This window comes from Pseudopipra pipra, chromosome 6 (assembly GCF_036250125.1).
Source record: "Pseudopipra pipra isolate bDixPip1 chromosome 6, bDixPip1.hap1, whole genome shotgun sequence".
Taxonomy (NCBI): domain Eukaryota; kingdom Metazoa; phylum Chordata; class Aves; order Passeriformes; family Pipridae; genus Pseudopipra; species Pseudopipra pipra.
In genome coordinates, this window is record NC_087554.1 from 8,498,341 (window position 1) to 8,518,245 (window position 19,905).

The 19,905-nt window shown below is 54.9% G+C and overlaps 2 long non-coding RNA genes across 12 annotated transcripts in view; one reads left to right on the forward strand and one right to left on the reverse strand.

Annotated features, from left to right (window-relative positions):
• Positions 1-19,343, reverse strand: part of LOC135416721 (uncharacterized) — a 41,314-nt gene extending 21,971 nt beyond the window's left edge. The window contains exons 1-10 of one of the 10 annotated variants that reach the window (XR_010431684.1): positions 17,871-19,020; positions 16,786-17,746; positions 16,335-16,464; positions 12,536-12,577; positions 12,135-12,221; positions 10,615-10,696; positions 10,074-10,196; positions 7,556-7,623; positions 7,274-7,423; positions 4,027-4,163 (exon numbers count right to left, since the gene is read on the reverse strand). This is a non-coding gene — a long non-coding RNA (uncharacterized LOC135416721). Of the gene's footprint in view, positions 1-4,026; positions 4,214-7,273; positions 7,424-7,486; positions 7,624-10,073; positions 10,197-10,614; positions 10,697-12,134; positions 12,222-12,300; positions 12,578-16,334; positions 16,465-16,785; positions 17,747-17,870; positions 19,021-19,167; positions 19,211-19,241 lie in introns of those variants that run through there. The other 9 variants (XR_010431680.1, XR_010431678.1, XR_010431681.1 and 6 more) reach the window with 9 other exon arrangements.
• LOC135416724 (uncharacterized) lies at positions 2,617-5,476 on the forward strand. 2 transcript variants are annotated; one of them, XR_010431695.1, is made up of 3 exons: positions 2,617-2,894; positions 3,018-3,424; positions 5,310-5,476. It is a non-coding gene; the product is annotated as an uncharacterized LOC135416724 (long non-coding RNA). The 2 variants fall into 2 exon arrangements; XR_010431694.1 differs by having other exon boundaries at positions 2,619-2,894; positions 3,009-3,424.
• Positions 19,344-19,905: the final 562 nt, after the last annotated feature.

The following is a 19,905-nucleotide window of genomic DNA, read 5'->3' on the forward strand; positions in this document are numbered from 1 at the left end:
TGGGGGTTTTAATATTACTTATGAGGATTTTATTAATAATTTATACCCCCTTTGCCCCGATATGATTGCGTGTATTTTTATGTTAAATATGAAAAGATATCCTCTTTATATGTAACATATATAAGGTATAAAATACAAACCACAAAAATATTGATCGTCACAATTAAACATCTAGTTACCATAATTGTATTATACAATCGTTTAAATACACAATTCGTAATAGCATCCAAATATCGATCAATATTAATTATCAATAAACCATTATAAAATGTTATATTATAATTCGCAAGCAAAACGGATTGCTTATAAAATAGGATGCATTATAGAAAAATATATCAGAGTTACTAAGCTACAGTATATAATGATATCTTTTTATAAACTACATACTGCTTAAACTTGTAAGAGACATAAAATGTAAACATAGATTATATAGAATCTTTAAGAATCTTTAAGAATCTAATCCCCCCTTCCCCCCCCACCCCCTCCTTCCCCCCCACCCCCTCCTTCCCCCCCCTTCCCTCCCCTTTCCCCCCCACCCCCCCTTCCCCCCCCAACCCCCCTTCCCCCCCCCTTCTCCCCCCTTCACCGCCTACCCCCCATTCCCCCCTCGCCCCATTCCCCCCCTCCTCCTACCACCCCCCCTTCCCCCCCGGACAGGGGGTCCCGGGATGGGAGGAATCGCAGGGCGGATCTCCCCGCTCTGACCTCTCCCACCGCGGGACCCCACTCCCGCGGTGGGGGTCCCCCCGACCGCCCCCCGGGGCGGGGAGTCCCGAGGTGGGAGGGGCCAGAGGGGCGGAACTCGCCCCTCCTCCCCTCCCACCCCGGGACCCCCTTTCCCGAAGGGGGCCCCGCCCCCGACCGCCCCCCGGGGGAGGGAGTCCCTGGGTGGGAGGGATCAGTGGGAGGAGTTCCCCCCTCTGACCCCTCCCACCGCGGGACCCCACTCCCCTGGAGGGGGTCCCCAGACCGCCCCCCGGGGCAGGGAGTCCCGGGATGGGAGGGGCCAGACAGGGGGAAAACTCCCCCCTCCCACCCCGGGACCCCCTTCTCCGGAGGGGGCCCCGCCCCCGACCGCCCCCCCGAGGGACGGAGTCCCGGCGTGGGAGGGATCAGTGGGAGGAGGTCCCCCCTCTGACCCCTCCCACCCGGGGACCCCATTCCTCCGGAGGGGGTCCGCCTGCCCCCTCCTCCTCCCGCCTCCCCGAGCCCCCCCCTGCCCCCGCCCTCCTCCCCCTTCCCCGAGCCCCCTCCTCCGGAGGGGACCCTCATTCCCTTCTGCCCCCGCCTCCCCCTCCTCCCCCCGCCCGCGGAGCCCCCTGTGTGATGTCGGGACGGGCCGGAGCCCCGGCGGTGTCGGGCGGTGCTTGTGAACTGCAGGGGGGACCCGCCGAGCGGGCCCGGCCCCGTGGGGGGGATCCAGGGGGGGGCGCCGGCTCCGGCCCTCGCGGCTTTATTAAAGCGGCGCCCCCAAGCCCGCGGCTGCGGGGACACGGCCCGGGGGACAGGGGGACGGAGGGGACGGGCGGGGGGGGGCAAGGACGGAGCGGCGGTGCGGGCAGGTCGGGCTGTGCAGCGGAGCAGCGAGGGGGGGAGCAGGGGCAGGCCGGAGGGGCCGGGGGCAGGTGGGGGGGCCGGGCTGTGCAGGACGCCAGCGACAGCGGCCGGGGAGAGACGGCGTGCGAGGAGCGGGTGGAGGGGGGGAAGGAAGGGAGGGAACGAAAAAAAGGGGGGAAAATTAAAAGAAAGGTAAAAACAAAAGCAAAGAAAAAGAGCCGCGGCAGCGAGAGGCTCCCGCGGCGCTGCTGCCTCCCCGCGCACTGCCCGAGCAAACGGCGGCGGGGGCGAGTTCCGGCGCTTAAATACCCCCGCCCCCTGCCCGTCCCCGCCCCGCGCACCTGGACGGGCTCCGCCTCGCACACCTGTGCGGGCCCCGGCCCGGCCCCGCCCCGGCCCCGGCCCGGCCCCGCCCCGGCCGCGCCGTTCAAAGCCGGCAGAGCCGCGCTCGTCCCGAGCTTGTGGAAGAAGCTCGTACCGGGATGCTGCGGGAGCGATCGGTGCATCGGAGGACCGAGGGTGGCCATGGAGCTCGGCAGGAGGACCGGGACAAGGATCAGGGTCAGGCCCGGGACCGCGACCGGAGGACCGAGGTTGGCTTTGGGGCTGGGATGGGGCTCGGCATCCGGGCGGGAACCAGGATCGGTGCCGGGCTCATCCCAGTCCGGCCTCGCCGCCTGTGTCCCCGGCAACGCGGGCGAGAAGAGCCGCTCCGGGCCGGGCGCTGGGGCCGATCGCGGCGGGGCCGCTCGGGCCGGGGCTCTGCCGGGGCCCGGTCGGGGGAGAACGGCGGCGCTTTCCTCGTGCAGACGCGGAGCCGGGGCTGGGACCGGCCGGGGCGCGGGGACACGCCGGGCCGACCCCGAGACCCCCAAGGGGGGGTGCCGCCCGCACCCCCCGCGGGATCGGAGCTACCCCCGCTCGGGCACCCCCGAGGCCACCGCACCCCTCCCGGGGAGAACATCGCCCGCCTCCCCCTTCGCCGCGGCCGCGGGGGGTTCCCGCCCGCAGGGCCCCCCGGGAACGAGGGCTCTAGGGCCCGCCGGGGCTCCGGCCACGGGCCCTCTCCGGCCGCGGGGAGCCGGGGCTCTGCCGGGGCAGGGAAGAACGGGGGCAGCCGTTCCCTCGTTCCTCCCACGCTCCGGGACCCCGAGCAGAGCTGCCCGTCTGTCCCCGTGTCCCTGTGTCTGTCCACAGGCGGCCCCAGGCGCTGGCACTGACCGTGCCGCGGGTCGGGCACAGGCTGCTCCCAGCTCTGCCCGCGGAACTTCGGCAATTGCCGACAGCAGTTCTTTGCCCTGCCATCCATAAGGCGCAGCTCATCTGACACCTGCCAGGTGAGACCTGAGGCTCTCCTTCCTCTCCCCCGCTTCCTCGGCAACTCGCACCCTCCCGGGGCAAACCCTCCGGTTTTTAAAAATCCCGTTGAAACATTTCCTCTTTATTTGCAGACGGGGAAGGCCCTGCCTGGGAGGGAAACGGCTACAGAGGAGGAAACCAAGAAATGCTCCAACCGGACGGTGCTGCGCGAGTCAAAAGAGGGGCAAGACCGCAGAGAAATACAGTCAGGAAATGCGCTTTTATTAGATCTCTGCACGAGCCCTTCGCAGCCACGGCCCGAGGGAGCGCGGCCGGCTGGGCTGTGCCCGGCTGGGGACGGGCACCAATTCATCACTGCTCTGCTCAGGGAGGTTTTCCGGCCCCGTCCGGGATTCACCCAACGGCTGCAAAGGTGCTCGTGCGACAACCGAGCTCATTTGCAGGGATAAAGGAGCCAAACGAGTCCGGAGGAATCCCTCGCTCCGAGGCAAAGGCGTCGGTCGAGTGTCGCCGCCTGGTCCCGCCTGCGGGGGGGCGTCTCCTCCAGGTGAGCCTTCGGAACCCAAAATGCCGGGGGGGTTCAGGTCGGGGCTGCTTTTCGGGCCCAGAGTTGGACGGAGCCCTCGGCGGCTCCTGCTTCCTGCCAGGAATGTTCTCGGGGCTCCCTGGGCAGTCCCAGCTGGGCAGGGAACGCGGGCCGGGAGGAGGCCGGAGCGACAGACAGCGCCCCAGCCCTGCTTGGGCTTCCTATTGCCAGGGGATGGATGAGCTGTGCCCTGGAGCTGTGCCCCACAGCCCACGTGGGGTGGGCACGGGGAAAGGGCTGCCCGCGGCTCCTCAGCCGGATGTGCATCCCTTTCCTCGGGGAAAAGAACTCCCCGAGGCCGCTCCCGAGGCTCCGAAGGGACAGCGGCTTCCCGCCCGGAGACACGTCCTCGCCCGTGCTCAGGGGCTGCCTCACCCCGGGCCGGGAGCGCGTCCGGCCCCCACCTTCTCCTGGGCCAACACATCCCCTGGAGCCCGGCCCGGGGCGGAAAACCGGCCGAATTCCAGGAAACTCGCTCAAGTCCCCCCAGGGACACCAGCGGGGCCGGGGGAGGAGGGTTATAAACAGCAAAGTCTGTGGAATATCAACCTGTCCTTGTTCCGTTCCCGCTGAGCACACCTGGAACCGTGGCTGCTTCCTGGCAAACCTGGCGTTAGAGTGGCAGCTCTGCTGGGAAATATCTGAGCTCCAGGAGACACTGGGAGGCTATTCCAGCAGGAAATCGGCATGGAATTGCAGGCTGTAGGTAGAATTCATCCAAACCTGCAAAGCTGAGACCGGAACCCAAACCTGGGCCCCACAAAGAGAACAATCTTTGTGCTGCTGTGTCGGCCAAAGCCCCTGCACTGAGAGATCTTGGCAGCCTGAGGGAGGGCATTCTCTGCATCCCAGCAACCAGCATCTCCCCAGGGGACAATCCAAGTCCCAAACAATTCCTTTTGTCTTTCCCCAGGGACAGTTCTTCTCTTCTCCCGGCAGGTTCCTTAAGGAGCCAGATACTCCAACAATCCCCTTGTTTGACTTTCTAAGTGAATTGTGCACAAACCAGTCCCCATTCCCTATCCAGGCTCTAAGTGCTCGTGCCCTTGGCAGAGATGGCTCTGGCTGAGCAGGAACTGAGAGCAGGACACGGGGCAGAGTGGATCAGCTGCCCAGGGAACCTCCAGGAGATGAAGCTATTGGATCCTCATTCCAATCAAGGGAATACCTTCTGTCTCTGGCAGAAGCTGGGAGCCAAAGCAGATCCTGCCTGGCCAGGCTGGTGGGCAGCAGTTGGATCCACTCTGGGGGAAACCCCCTGTGCCTGCCAGGAGCTCTGACTCTGTTTGTCCTGTCAGCTCCTGACCAGTGTCAGGGCCACTGGGAGGGATTCAGAATCCAAAGAAACCCCAAATCCTACTGCAGGATTCAATCAAAGGAAGAAAGCCATTATGATCATAAAAAGCTTAAAAAGCTGTTAAAAGTTCTAGGACAACACTACTGGGATTCCCAGTTTCCTTATTAGTGCACGTGGTTCCATTTCAATGTATCTTTAGTCCCTCAGTGAGCAGCTTGGAGAACTTCCCCTGAGATTTGGAGGCTGAACAGGGTTTGCTTTGGATTGCCTGGCACCTCTGGCCCCAGATGGTGCAAACACAACTTCGGTCAATGTGGTTAAACACACTTCCCTACAAAAACAGTGGCTGTATCCACTAGAAATTACCCCAAGTTTGCAGCTAAAAATGTTACCTCTGTCCCTGCTAAGTTATCCCAGGTTTTCCCGGCTGGGGGCTGCAAGGAGGCTGTAAATTGAAAGGCAGAAAGAGAAGATCTGTCAGCAAAAGGCACAAAGAAAGAAACAGGCTTCAGAAAATATTTCTACAATCTAATGAAGAACTATTTCCAGTTTCCCAGGGAGAAGAACAGGAACTCACAGCCACCAAGGCCTGACAGTCCCCTGCAGCCAGAGCTCAGCACACACCCAGAGAGGCAATTCCAGCATCTAAAAGAAAACAAAAGAAGAAAAAAGTGATTTATTTTGTTTTAAAGTTACTTTAACTTGTTCAAAGCAAAGCAAGCCTTGCTTTGGTTTCAGCTGGGTGAACAGTGAGTGCTGGGCACAGGGCACGTCATTAATGCCCAGGGGATGGTGCTTTGTGGGGGAAGAGCAGCTGATGGAGTTGCCCAGTCCAATTCCTGCCCAAGGCCTGACTGGCCCAGGACAAACCCTCTGGCAGGCAGTGGTTTTGTTCCCTCTAATGGTCAGTGCCCCGTGTGTCCCTGTGGGCAGTGCCAGGCTGGGGACAGGCACACAGAGCTGGCAGCACTCTCTGCCCCAAACAGCCTTGGGGGGCAGCGCAGCCCCGGGGATCGAGGGGGGCTGGAGGCGGCGGCCCAGGAAAGGACCCCCGCTCCCCCCGGGGCAGCTCCACAGCCCCCCTGCCCTCTCTGCCACGGGGGCCCTGCTGCTCCCCCAGCTGGCACAGAGCCCCCTGCCCATGGCTGGCAAACCAGGGCCAGGGCTCGGCCTCGCTGCAGCCGCCCCACACAGGAGCAACTCAGGGCTCAGCCCAACATTTTCCCTGCTTGTCCACTGCAGAGAACCTCAGTTTACCTCAACACATTCCTTCTCTTCCCAGCAGATCACCTGAACTTTGACACCCACAGTTTTCTGTGTCTCTCACCACTCAACACCTCAGCTTACGTCAATGTGTTCATTCCCTGCCCTGGAGAGAATGAACCTCTTTTTAACCCCCAAACTTTCCCCTCCCAGCCCACTCCTGATTACCTCTTCTTGAACACAAAAGAGTCATTCTCTCCCCTAGAGATTACCTTCTTTTTAATCCCCAGAGTCTTCCCTACCTGCACACTCCTGATTACCTCTTTTGGACCTCCAAATATTCATTCTCTGCCCTGCAGATTTGCTCAAGTTTCACCCTCAGAAATTCCTCTGCCTCTCCCCTACTGACTGCCTCACTTTGTTCCAAAATGTTCCTTCTCTCTGCTGGACATTGCCACAGATTTGACCCCCACAATTTTCCCTACAAGTCCTCCACGGAGTACATCATGTTCATCTCTCAATATTCATTCTCTACCATGCAGATTACCTCAGATATTTCCCACCCAATTTTCCCTACGAGTCCACAAATGATTACCCCAGTTTACCTCAGGATGTACATTCTCTGCTCCACGTGACCTCAAATTTTACAAACAGAATTTTTCCCTACCTGCCCAACACTGACTGCCTCACTTTACTCCGAGTTATTCATTCTCTCTGCTACAGATTTTACTCCCAAAATTCTCCTTACCTACCCACATGTAATCACCTGTTCTGTACAAATACATGTTCATTCTCTACCCTGTGGGCTACCCCAAGTTTACCCTAAAACACTCCCCAACTGTCCACCACTGAGTACCTCATTTATCCTTCAAAATATTCAGTCTCTGCCCTGGACGTTACCTCAAGTTTTACCCCTAAAGGTTTCCCCCCGTCCTGCCCACTGCTGACTGCCTCAGTGTCCATCAGGAGGTACATCCTCTCTGCTACAGGTGACCTGAAATTTTACAAACACAAATTTTCCCTACCTGCCCACCACTGACTGCCTCACTTTATCTCTAAATGGTCCTTCTGTTCTCTACAGATAAGATCAACTCTCACACCCAACATTTCCCTTCCTCTACATCACCCATTTTCTCTTCCTGACGCCCCAAATTTCCATTCCATCCCTACACATTCCCTGAGTGTTTCCCTCCCAAGCATCCTTCCCTTCTTCCCTGTTTAATAACTCACACTCCAGCCCCAGGCTCTCCACTCCCCCCTCAGTGGGACCCCTCCAAAATGCCACCTCCCTCTCCTCTGCAGCACCTCACCTTTTCCTTCAGAAACAGTTGCTGGGTCCCTTCGAAATTATCCCAAGTTTGCAGCTACAAAGGTCACCTCTGTCCCTGCCATGTTATCCCAGGTTTCCCCAGCTGGGAGCTGCAAGGAATTCAGGCCAGTGAATGGACATCAGGGAACAGCTCTACATGCAAAGGCAGAAAGAAAAGATCTGTCAGCAAAAGGCACAAAGAAGGGGGCAGGTTTCAGAAAACATTTCTGCAATTTAATGAAGAACTCTTTCCAGTTTCCCAGGGAGAAGAACAGGAACTCACAGCCACCAAGGCCTGACAGTCCCCTGCAGCCAGAGCTCAGCACACACCCAGAGAGGCAATTCCAGCATCTAAAATAGAAAACAAAAGAAGAAAAAAGTGATTTATTTTGTTTTAAAATTATTTTAAGTTGTTCAAAGCAAAGCAAGCCTTGCTCTGGTTTCAGCTGGGTGAACAGTGAGCGCTGGGCACAGGGCACGTCATTAATGCCCAGGGGATGGGGCTTTGTGGGGGAAGAGCAGCTGATGGAGTTGCCCAGTCCAATTCCTGCCCCAGGCCTGATGGCCCAGGACAAACCCTCTGGCAGGCAGTGGTTTTGTTCCCTCTCATGGTCTGTGCCCAGTGTGTCCCTGTGGCAGTGCCAGGCTGGGGACAGGCACACAGAGCTGGCAGCACTCTCTGCTCCAAAGACACTTCTGGGCTCCTTGGCAAACTGCCTCTGACACTTGGTTTTCTCCAGAAGAAATTAAGGAATTGCTCATGGCAGTTTGGAGATGAAGTTCTCCCAAAGGGAAGGAAAGAACAAATATTCCTGTCAGAGCCCTTGGGATCTGCTGGGCTGAATTGGGAAGGGCCCATTATCTGCAGAGCAAATACAGGACAACCTCAAACACAAAGGCCAGACTGTCAAGTGGGGCGTGAAAGCACCACTGGGACAAACCTCCACTCTCCTGATTCTTTTCAGGGGCTGCTCCAACCCAGCTCTGAAGCTGCCAAGCCCAAACTGTCCCCAGCGCTCTGGAACAACAGGATCTTCCCAGGGATGATGTATTGGAAACACAGCCCTCATTCTCACCCTCCACACGCTCCCAGGCTCACCCCAAATTCAGGACAAGGGGCCAAAGGCCACTCGGGCCGGGGCTCTCTCTGTCTCTGCGGGCTCAGGGACTGCAGCCACCAGGGCCCTCCAGCACGGACAGCCTGGACCCAGAGCAGATCCCTGGGCATTAGCAGTGTCCTGGGCACACCTGGAGACAGAAACCATCAGCCTCTGGGGTAGCACTTCCTTGCCAGCACACACAGCCTGCCAAATTTAGGGGGGCAGCTCTCGGACCACAAAGCCCAGTCTGACCCAGTTCTCTTGGGCACCAACACGGACTCCACAAACCCACAGGAATGAGAATGTTCTGCTGCTTTGACAAACTTCAGCCCAGCTTTGCAAACCTCAGTCCCTGCAGCTCCTGCTCTCCAGAGCCCCGTTCAGGGCTGGCTCCAGTTCCCTGGAGAACCTGCCCCAGCCCCACTCTGGGCCAGGCTGAGCAGGAGCCACTGGGCTGCACAAGGAAGAACCCTCCCCTGGCTGCTGCAGCTGGAGGGAGATCCAGCTACCAATGGAACCCTGGCAACAGCCTCCCAGATGGTCTCTCCCCAGCCCTTGGCAATGGCTCAGGATGGCAGCAGCTCCAGTGCCAGCTGGGTCCCTGCACGAGTCCTTGTCCCAGCCCTGCCCCACGGACACACACGGGAGACACCCACAGGCACACAGGCCTTGCTTGCACAATTCCTCACCCACAGCTGAGGGAAAGCCACAGTATTAAGAAATACCCTGGGCTAAGAGCACTCATCACTCCAGTCCATCAGGACTTGGAGGCAGCTGGGTAGGCAACAGATCCAAATTCTAATCCTACTTCTACATTTCTAACAGGTTCTCTTAGAATGATCCTGGATAGGAACTCAGACAACAGAACCCATAGACTGCACAAGCAATAACAGAAGGTTTGCCATGAAGAACAGGAGTTCCTTGTTTTCCTTAACACTCTGGGACTGGAGGACCCAATCTTTGCAACCAAGGGACACCAGAGATGTGATTAATACTTAAACCTCTCCCCCATGGTTCTGTCTCAGAGAACTGGGCCAGCCCTGAGCTACTCCCAGGTGCCTGCAGTGCTTTGGGGAGGGCCAGGACAATGTCCCACTTCTGCTTGGAAACATTCCAGATGAGGAAAAGCCACTTCCCTTCTCTCTCTCTGACCCAGAACCAAAGCGTGTTGTCCTGTAGGACAACACAGACTATGCACGGAAGGCCCGAGTCAGTGGGAGAAAAAGCCTAAACAAACCAAACCACCCCAAATTTCAAGATAAAAACATGCTGCTTCCTTAACAGGAGCACACCAAACTCATTGAAGCCAGAGAGGAAATTACAAACAGACAAATAAACAAACAAAAGACCCAAAAAGGTGCTTTGCAGTGATACATTCCCTGGTTGATCATTACAAAGAAATTCTCCACAGATCAGAAGCAAGTACCAACACTTGCTTGTCCTCTGTTGAAAATTAATGACTTGAGGGGCTGGACATGTCCAGTAAGGGTTCAGGGGTCTGGTGGGTCCTTTAGGGCTGATCCCGACTGGCCCAGGCCAAACCCAACCACCCCCATCGCTGCTCCATCCCAAACCCGGGGACAACATTCAGACAGTTTGGAAACACTCCCCTTCCCTGCTACTCCGTCCTTCCTTACACATCCCGTGCCCAGGGAGCAAATGCCAACACCAGGAGGAGAGAAACGTGTCCCTCTGACTTACCCCACCCCACGGGCAGCACCAGGAGCCCCCAGCCCGGCCGGCGGGGCTGCAGCCTCTTGCCTTTGGCTGCTCCCAGCCCAGGGCACTGGGCAGAGCTGGGCTGGAGCAGGGCTTTGGCCTGGCCTGGAAGAGAGGAGAACAAGGCAATTAAGGGCACTGGGCAAGTCAAAGGCTCCTGCCCTTCACCCTTCTGTTCAATTGCTCACTAAAGAGTTTTAGCCATGAAAAATCCAGGGGGGACACCAAATGAAACGTGGCCTTTTCCAGCATCTTTATTCCTCTCTACTTCAGGCATTAAAAGGAGGCTCACCTTTCTTACTGCATTCCTTGCCCCATTTGAACAGAACCTTCTTCATTCCAAACCCCACTTGGGAGTTAGTCAATCCTCTGCCATTAGACTTTGGGCAAAGGAAGAGACACCTGGGATGCTGGACCCCAGGAAAGGAGGGAGAGGAAGCTGACAGGGAGAGGATTCAAGGCACTCCAGAACTCAGAAATATGTTCATGCCTTGCCAGCCCACCCCAATTCTGTGCCACCCACCTGAGCTGGGCAGGTGAGGTCAAGGCTCCCCTTCCTCCTGCCAATCACTGTCCCAGCACACGGATCCCCGTGCTGCGCAGCACTTGGAAAAACTTGGAAAAACTTGGGAAAGGCAAAAGGAAAATGGCACTGCCTGTCAGAAAACAAATGTCTGTGAACAAACCTGCTGGACAAATTTAATCCCATCCCTCTGCTCCAATAAACACAGGGCAGGCAGGTCTCTCCAGCCCAGGGAGAACAGGAAGGAGAACTGCAGGAACACAGGCAGGCACAGGCAGCTCTTGGCACTGATTCCCTGCAGACCTCTCTACACTTGGGGCTCTTGGCACTTCAGGTCTAAGGAATGGGGGGACAGCAGCCCAGGAATGCCCCTCAAAAACAGGGGCCTGGGCAGCTGGAGATAAGAGGAGGGGAGCTGTGAGGGGAGACACAGAGAGAGAACAGGAACGGGGGTTGTTTGGGAACAGGCTGTGTGTCCAGCAGGGAGGGGAACTGGAAACACGGGAGGCTGGAGGAATGCAGGGGGTGAGCACGGGCCTGCCTTGGATGGATCCACTGACACAAAAATGACACAATCACCACTGAAAGGGACTTTATTGAGCTGCAACACAAACACAGTCACAGCACACCAGGGTCAGAGGTGCCCACAGCACCACTAACACAGTAGCTGGGCTTGCAGGAACACCATCTACTCAAGTTATGGAGCCAGGGGCTGACAGTTGGGATCCATCCTAAAGATGCACTCAGGCATCCGGGCCAAGTCCTGCCCACTCACTGCACAGTTCAGCCCCAGCAGCAGTGGCATTTTCTGCCTCTCCCTCCAATAGCATTTGGGACCCAACAGTTCAGTGCTGGGGAATTTTAGTTTCCTAAATGTTTTACAAAGTTGTGCTTCCTGAGAACTGGTGCATTTTTGAGTATTCCTGACTCTTCCAGTGCTGCACTTGCCAGGATCCTTTGGGCCTGGTGTTTTGCTGACAGACAGGGCACTCCAGGAGACAACTTCCCACCAGTCATGGAATAATAGGAACAGCTTCAACAAACCCAATCCAACACATGGGATACAGATTTCGGGGATACAAAAGGAAAGGAGCAAGGCATCCCATCCTGACTGCCCCAGAGACAGAACTGTGGCTCAGCAGAAATCCCTCCCCCACGGCCCCCTCCCGCTCCCCCCCAGCCCACACGGCAGCCCCGGGGCAGCTGATCCCGCAGGCTCCGGAACTGGGACAATTCCTGTGGGTGCCTCCACCCCAGGGGAGGCTGCGGGGCGGCTCCAAGGGGATCCCGGTGGCCAGGCTCTGCCCAACAAAGCCGGCTTTAGGCCAGGCCTGGCACTGTAGGGCCGTGGGCACGGGCAGGTTGGCCTGAGCTCCCCGTTGGCCACCCCTGGAGCGCTGGGCAGGCGCCCCGGCGGGGCCAAGGGGAGAGGGCACGGAACAGCTGCACACACCTTTGCTGCCTTTGCCCAGCACACACTCACTGCACCTGCAGCCTTTAGCCAGGGCCCCTGAGCACACCCAGCCCTTACCCTGCTCCTCAGGGGCAGCAGCCCCGGGGCTCAATTCTCAGCCAACTTCTCATCCTTTCCTTTGGTCCTTTGACCCCTGGTCAGGGCAGGGACATGGGAGAAGCACCTTCTTGGAATTGAGAGACAGCAACTCTGTTGTTCATAAAATCAGTACAATAATTCCTGTGGTTAGTGGATGGATTAAAGTGTTCCAAAACTTTGTAGCAGGTGGTGAGAATCCTGTAAATATGTCCCACCAGTGGGGAGCAGTGAGTTGTTCTAACCTGATGCCCAAAGGTCACTCATTGACCCCTAGATTTACTGTTTGCATTTGGTGATCAAGTCAAGTCTTATTTCAAATTTGCAGGGCAATAATTTGCACTTACATACAAAAATCCCTGGTTTACTTACATTGAAGTGTGTTATTTTTCCAGCACGATATCAGTCGGTGCACTGCAGCAATTCAGGAGACAAAAGCCAGTTAATTTTTGCAATCCAGGATGGGAATACGGTCCTCCAGATCAGTTCATTGGTACCCATTAAGTCATTCTGTGCCTTATTTCTTTGTATTACAATATACACACTATGGCATGGACTACTTTTGCCTCCCCCCATCGTGACTCTGGCACGGGTTAGATGCTCCTGCTTTCCAAAAGTGCTTCCCACTGATAGATTTGGCTGACCCAGCAGTGAGCCATGCATGCTCCCTCTCTTCTCCCAGCACTTGCTTTGGGGCTTTTCCCCATTTCCCCAGTGATTTGTGCTCACTGTCCAGGGGATCTACACTTGTTGCTTAAACCACAGGGCCATTGGCAACTCCCTCACGAGGCCTCGCTCCTGCCCCGACCCCTGCTCTGGCTCTGGCTTGGATACACCATCTCCCTTTCATGGGGCTGCCTTCCTGAGCAGGGCCTGGCCCGTGCACCCTGGAGGAGCTTTTTACCCAAGGCCTTAGGGGGATTTCAGGCCCTCTTATCATTTGTTGTTCCCACTAAAGCCCAATAACGCACTCAGAGCCACTTCTCCAACAGGGTCTATCTTGGGCTGGCTTCCAGTAACTTCCTACTCCCAAATCCTAAGGGCACTTCCTTCCTACCTGGAACAGTTCGTTGGGATACGTGCCCAGAATAAAGACAAGTGCCACAAACATTCAAACACACAAAATATCTTTATTGCAGTGAGAAGAATAAGAATAATAAACTTACCAAAGAGAATCAGAAGTTAAAAAAAGGATACAAATGAACTACCTTATCATGTGGCATTAAAACAAATACTAAGAACAGCATTCAATACAGTATAATATTAACTAGTAAAAAGGGAGTCAAAGGGGATCTTAACAAAAAGGATCTTAACACAATATTATGGATAACTATTAATACCCTATTTGGTTAGTAAAAGGGGAAATTAAAGGGAAAATATTATGAATACTAAATAAAGGGTGTTAAAGGAACACTAAAGGATATTTAAAGTCTTTGTTCTCGGTTCCTTCCCATCACTAAACTCTGCCTACCCACACAGACAGGCCAGGGCTGTCAGGATCTGCAGCAGCTGGTCGGTGCCCATCCCTTAGCGAGCGTCCCCGCGGAGCAACACAGGCTCGGTGGCAGGATGAGGATCGCTCAGCTCAGCAGTCCTGACAGCCCATTTTTATCAGCTCCACATTACACCACGTAGGGCCAGGACGCAGTGTAAGGGGAAGCCTGAATGGCAGCCAAACACCGCCCGATCATTGCCTGATGGCAACACTCTGGGCCTGCCCTACTTGTAGGGCAAGGGGCCAGCGACCCCTGCCCACATTATCTTCCTCTCACCATCATCTTTCTCACCCCTAGGTATGACCTCTCCCATTGTGTTTCAAGGGTAGATGTACCTACCTTGCAAGATGTAGCAGAACCAAGGAAGAACTCAGCTCTGATAACAGGGGATATCAGGCTGACTTGCTGAAAAGCACAATGGACCTTACAATTAGCTTGTGCCATCAAGTTCCATTGTACCATACTCGAGCCGGTTTCACATCCTAATAGGATTTCTTTCTCACACCTCTATGCTCCATTGATCATCTAATTCAAAAGTTCCCCCCTTACATTACCCTACTTCTGCCAGAGGCTCCAAGTGGCATCATTAGCACTGGCAGGAACCTTTAGTTCCCCCTCTCTGGCTTGTATTGGCCACAGGTCTGGAGCCTGTTGAATTGCTCCCTGAGCTTGAATTCTGTCTGGATTAACTCCCCCCCCTTTCTTTCCACGTGCTGCACTACTCACTCTAATGGTGCTTGTACTCCCTGAACCACTCCCTCACCCATCCAACCATCCCTTGTCCCCTCTCTGACAAGGACAGTGGTTCCAGGTGTTCTGCCACACTCCCAGGGCAGAGGGTGGGACTGTGCAGCCACCCTCGAGGGGGGGAAACGTGCCCAGGGAAAGGGAACTGCCCTCAGTGTTCCCCAGCACAAGGCAGCCCTTGGGAATATCCACTGCAATGGGACACTCAGGGACAGCAACAAGCACTGCACGAGGCTGCTCTGGCACAGGACCAATTTTAAGCTCAGCTTTTTTCTGGACCACTTCACTTGGTTTCCCACCTCATCCTGCAGTCAAAACTTGCTGCCCTTGCAACCTTTTACGGTGACCATAAATTAGAGGCCTCTGCTCCAGCACCCACGAGGGCCTGAACCGTCTGACAGGATCCATTTTTCCAGGGAATTCAAAGCTCCACCTGAGGACCACGGTCTTTCCTCACCCATCCTTGTGCTGGAGCTTGGCCTCCATCTCACTCTGCTTTCAGTTCTTTCCACGGTTACAACATTTGCAGCCCTGGCCCTGGGTGGAGCTCGGCATCCTGATCCCATCCCTCCTGGCCCCGGAACCGCTGGCTCAGCAATGGGGGGCCCTCCATTGCCAAGGGCACGGTCCCGTCGGGGCTCACGGGGGGAGCAGGAGGTCGAAGGGCTCCAGCCCTCCTGCTACAACCTTCCACCACTACAGCCAACAGAGGGGCCTCTCCAGCCCTGCCTCCCAAGGCATCCTGAACAAACCCAGCCCAACTCCACAGGACAAACTGCTCCCTGTCTGTCCAGTCCAGTCTAATCCCAGAGGCTCCCAGATCATGCAGAACAACTACTCAGGAGATCAGAGACTCCAGTCCATCTCTTCCTAGCACAGGTTTGGCTGAGTTTGGCAAAGAGGGAAACTGAGGAATTACCCAGTTTGTTTTTCCCACTTTAACCCCTGTCACACCAATCACCTTAACACTGCCAGTCCTTAATTCTCCCTCTAGTGGGTTAAGGACTGAGGAAGTTGGACCTGTGTCTGAGCAGGACACATGCAAACCAAATGCTGGGGACTGGAACACACACCTTGCACTCCTGCAGCTCTCACCATTACATTCAAGAGAAAACAGCCAATTGTACCATCACTGCTCGTTTCTTAATCCCAATCCCACACTTCCTTTGCACTTGGAGCACCACTTTTATCACCCAATTACAGTCCATTAGAGAGCTCCATGTCTAGCATGGACAGCTACACCTGGGATACTCTCAGCAATGCCTGAATCCATTGCAGGGACCTTGCTTTGAGCTCCCCAGGGCCGGGCACCCCAAGGATCTCCCCGAATAATCCTTTCGGTGCGCGCTGGAGTCCTCGGGGTGCCCCAACCCGGGGGGCACCAACAGCACTGTCCCTCCAGGGGGCCCAATTTGATCTCAAACTGCAGGGGGATCTTGCCTGTGTCCCAGACTGGTCCGGGGATCTGAGGCCCTTCCCGAGAAAATCTCGGTGCCGGCGTGAAGGACCAGAGATCCCTTGGAGCCACGGGAGAGCAGGTACAGAGTCCCTCCTGGGGGCCAATTCTGCTGCCTGAAATCAGCTCTTCCAAGAAGCCTCTAAGACACAGTTGGAGAGGTTTAGAAGCCAGGCAACCTTTTATTCCTATGCTCTTGAATCATTCCAGCCCACCAGGTGTCCTGGCAATCAGCTCCCAAAGGGCACACACAGGTATCTCCACTGCAGCTGATATGGCAGCATTACAGGAGGGTTCATTTTCCTTCCCTGCATTCCTAATCCCTACTCAGGACATTTTCCAACACTCGTTACCATACACACCTACCCTTAGAAGGTTTCCAAGGGGCTTCACCGAGGCCCTTCGCAGGTCTGCTCTGTCTGGAGCCCTCAAAGTCCTCAGTGCCTGCCTTAGGAACCTCAAGACAACTCACCTGCTTACACAGGAACTTGGTGCTGCTTGGCTGCTGCCTCACTTCCCTTCTTCCTTCTTTCTTCATCTCCCTTGGTTAGTCCCTTTAAATCCCTTGGCTCAGCTCTGTGCAGTTTCCAGGCTACATCCCACTGCAAAAAGGATTACCTCTTGTTACATCTCAACACTCAGATATCATTCCCACTTTTTTCCTGACACTTGGCCACTAGGCCAGTGTCTCATTATTTAAAGCAGAGTTTGACTCCTCAGTGACAACAACAGCTACAGCCCTGAATCATAACACAGGCTGAGACACAAACACGGATGGGAACTCTGAAGGATCCACTTTGTTCTGCTCACCAATCAAAAGGAGCTTTCCTAACTCAGGAATAACAGACCCCAGGTCCCTTTTTTGCAACTTGGACTACTATAAATGTGACCCACAGGACCTGGAAAGGCCCTTCCCACTTCACCTGCAGGGCTGGCAGTGCCACCACTTGACACAGACCCAGGGGCTGGGCAGGAACGGAGGGGCTGGGGCGTCCAATCCATCGGCCCAGGCGGCACCAGGAGTTCCTGGAGTTCCTGAGGGGAGAGCCTCAAGCCAACAAAGGATTATGGAGATCATTTTAAACTTCAATAGGTATATCTCCTGGAAGATGGGGACTTTGACAAGGCCTACTGGTGCAACAAGGACACACTCAAGGCTATCTATTAAAAGCATCTACTAGCACTCAAAAGCTATCACTGTCCTTCTTTCAGGGGCAACTCAGGAAACTCTCTTTGCCAAGAGCGTCCAGGAGGATTTCCAGCTTTTGGGACTCTCTTTTAACTATTTTTTCCCCATCACTGTAGCTGGGACTATCACCTGCCCTAAGGGGGGAACAGCCCACAACGTTCACTTGCAGGGATGCCATTAACTCAAAGTCCCTTGTTGGGGGGGTCACTGCACACCTTGGCCTTTGTTTGCCCTCCCCAGCAAAGATGCTTCCAACAATTCTGAGAGATCTGGCAGACCCAGAGCTCTCCTCAGGGAATGCTTTAGCTGCTTAAAGGTTGCCCTTGCACCATCTAGACAAGGCAGCAAATGCTTACAGGCTGTTCTTAAAAGCTGGTATAACAGTCTTACCACACATCCAGAGGGAGCAATCCAGAGTCCACCCCATCCTACCATTGCCAGGAAGGCAGTTCATGGGCTGTCTGGGGCTCAGGAGGAGTCAAGTGGCTTCGCTTCTTCCTTTCCCCTTTCCAGATTTTCTCCTTCAAAGGCAAAGGTTTCTTGGCTTTCCTTGCTCAAGGGGATGCAGCAAAGGCCATCTTTTAAATCCAATACTGGAAACTCCTTGAGATTGTCATTCAAGGTGGTTCTCTCAGGTCCTGCACTCATCAATCATCTCGGCCATTGCTTCCTTGGCAGGTTCTTGCATTCACATCCTACAAACAAACCAGGATGAGCCAATTTAGCTGTTACTGCAACCAATCCAAGCTGGAATTCTGATTTTAAAGGATACTGGCTTGGCCTTACCCATATAGATCCCACATTAGGGGTAATACCTACAGGTTCTGCCCTCTTCCACTCTCCTGCAAGTCCACTGGCCCACACCACAGGAACAACTGCAGCTGCCACTTCAGTGGGGACCTTGCTGCTGACAGGAGTTATTCCCTGCACAACAAGAGCTGCTGCTTGGACACATTTAGTTTCAGCAATTACAGTTTCAATATCCCCAGTTTTCCATTTCATTTCTGCCTCAACTTTTGCACTCAATCTCTTCCTAGCACAGGTTTGGCTGAGTTTGGCAAATAGGGAAACTGAGGACTTCCCCAACGTTTTCCCAGTTTAACCCCTGTCACACCAATCACCTTAACACTGCCAGTCCTTAATTCTCCTTCTCTTGTGTTAAGGACTGAGGAAGTTGGACCTGTGTCTGAGCAGGACACATGCAAACCAAATGCTGGGGACTGGAACACACACCTTGCACTCCTGCAGCTCTCACCATTACATTCAAGAGAAAACAGCCAATTGTACCATCACTGCTCATTTCTTAATCCCAATCCCACACTTCCTTTGCACTTGGAGCACCACTTTTAGAACCCAATTACAGTCCATTAGAGAGCTCCATGTCTAGCATGGACAGCTACACCTGGGATACTCTCAGCAATGCCTGAATCCATTGCAGGGACCTTGCTTTGAAGTCCCCAGGGCCGGGCACCCCGAGGATCTCCCCGAATAATCCTTTCGGTGCGCGCTGGAGTCCTCGGGGTGCCCCAACCCGGGGGGCACCAACAGCACTGTCCCTCCAGGGGGGCCAATTTGGTCCCAAGGCTTCAATGGACAGCCCAAAAGGGATTTCAAGAGTCCTTCTTTGGAACCCACCAACGGGTACGGGTAGGAAGCCACAAGAAGGCCGCATTTATAAATGCAGGGGGATCTTGCCTGTGTCCCAGACTGGTCCAGGGATCTGAGGCCCTTCCCGAGAAAATCTCGGTGCCGGCGTGAAGGACCAGATCCCTTGGAGCCACGGGAGAGCAGGCACAGAGTCCCTCCTGCAGGGCCAATTTTGCTGCCTGAACTCAGCTCTTCAAAGAAACTTCTAAGACTCAATTGGTGAGTTTTAGAAGCCAGGCATTGCTACACACTATGAGATATTTTAAAAGCTTACTGAGTGAAAAAACATCAAGGTTTTATCAGTGGCATCTGATCTCAAACAGACAGCTCCTTTCCACTTCCAGTACAAAATTATTTTCATGGAATCATGTAAGAGGAAGTGCCCAGGAACCCCAGACTGTACTTTCCAGAACAGAAAATAAACAGAGGGAAGGAGCTTTGCACGAGTGTAACATACTCCAGAACACACCTGACTTTAGTTTTACTCTTGATGTTCAAATAGAGCAGAAGACAAAAACGCCAGCAGGAGAGCTGGCACACTACCCATGGTACCCTGAAAGTCCACCTTAAGAGACCTGGAGAAAAATCGCAGTTGTGCCAGTCCCTTTTGCCTGCAGATGGCTGGGGATCCTCTCCATCCACCTCATGCTCGCCCAACAGCAGAAAGGTTGACCTTGGGGACATGGTGGGACTCAACATCCTGCTGAGAGAGCAAGGAAACCTTTAGCATAAAGGGGAGTTGGAATCTAAAACTTCCTTTCCTGGGAGCTTTGTGAAGCCTGCAACCAAGAGGGGGAAAATTTGCATCTCCTTTGGTGCAGGTGTCAACAGAGGCCAACAGAGCTTTCACCTTTTTCAGACAACTGTGCCCCTTTTGGCTCCCTGGCAGCTCCAATGGCACCAGAACCCCCTTCCAGCACACACACGGGTGTCACACACAGCCACCCACACACCTTTTCTCCAGCCCACACGGGGCCAACATTTCCTCACCCTGCACATCCCAAGGGGAGTATTTGTGTTAGAGAGCACAGCAACCCCCCTGTCCTCACAAACTGCCTCCCTGCAAAGAAAGGAATAATTTCTCCTGGACACTTCGCCCACAGTCAAGGGCTTTTCAAATGTGCTCAGGGTCCCTCCCAGCTTCTGCCTGTCCTTGCATTTCAAGGCATGGGCATGTTTCAGCAGCAGAACCCAGCTCCTCACTGGC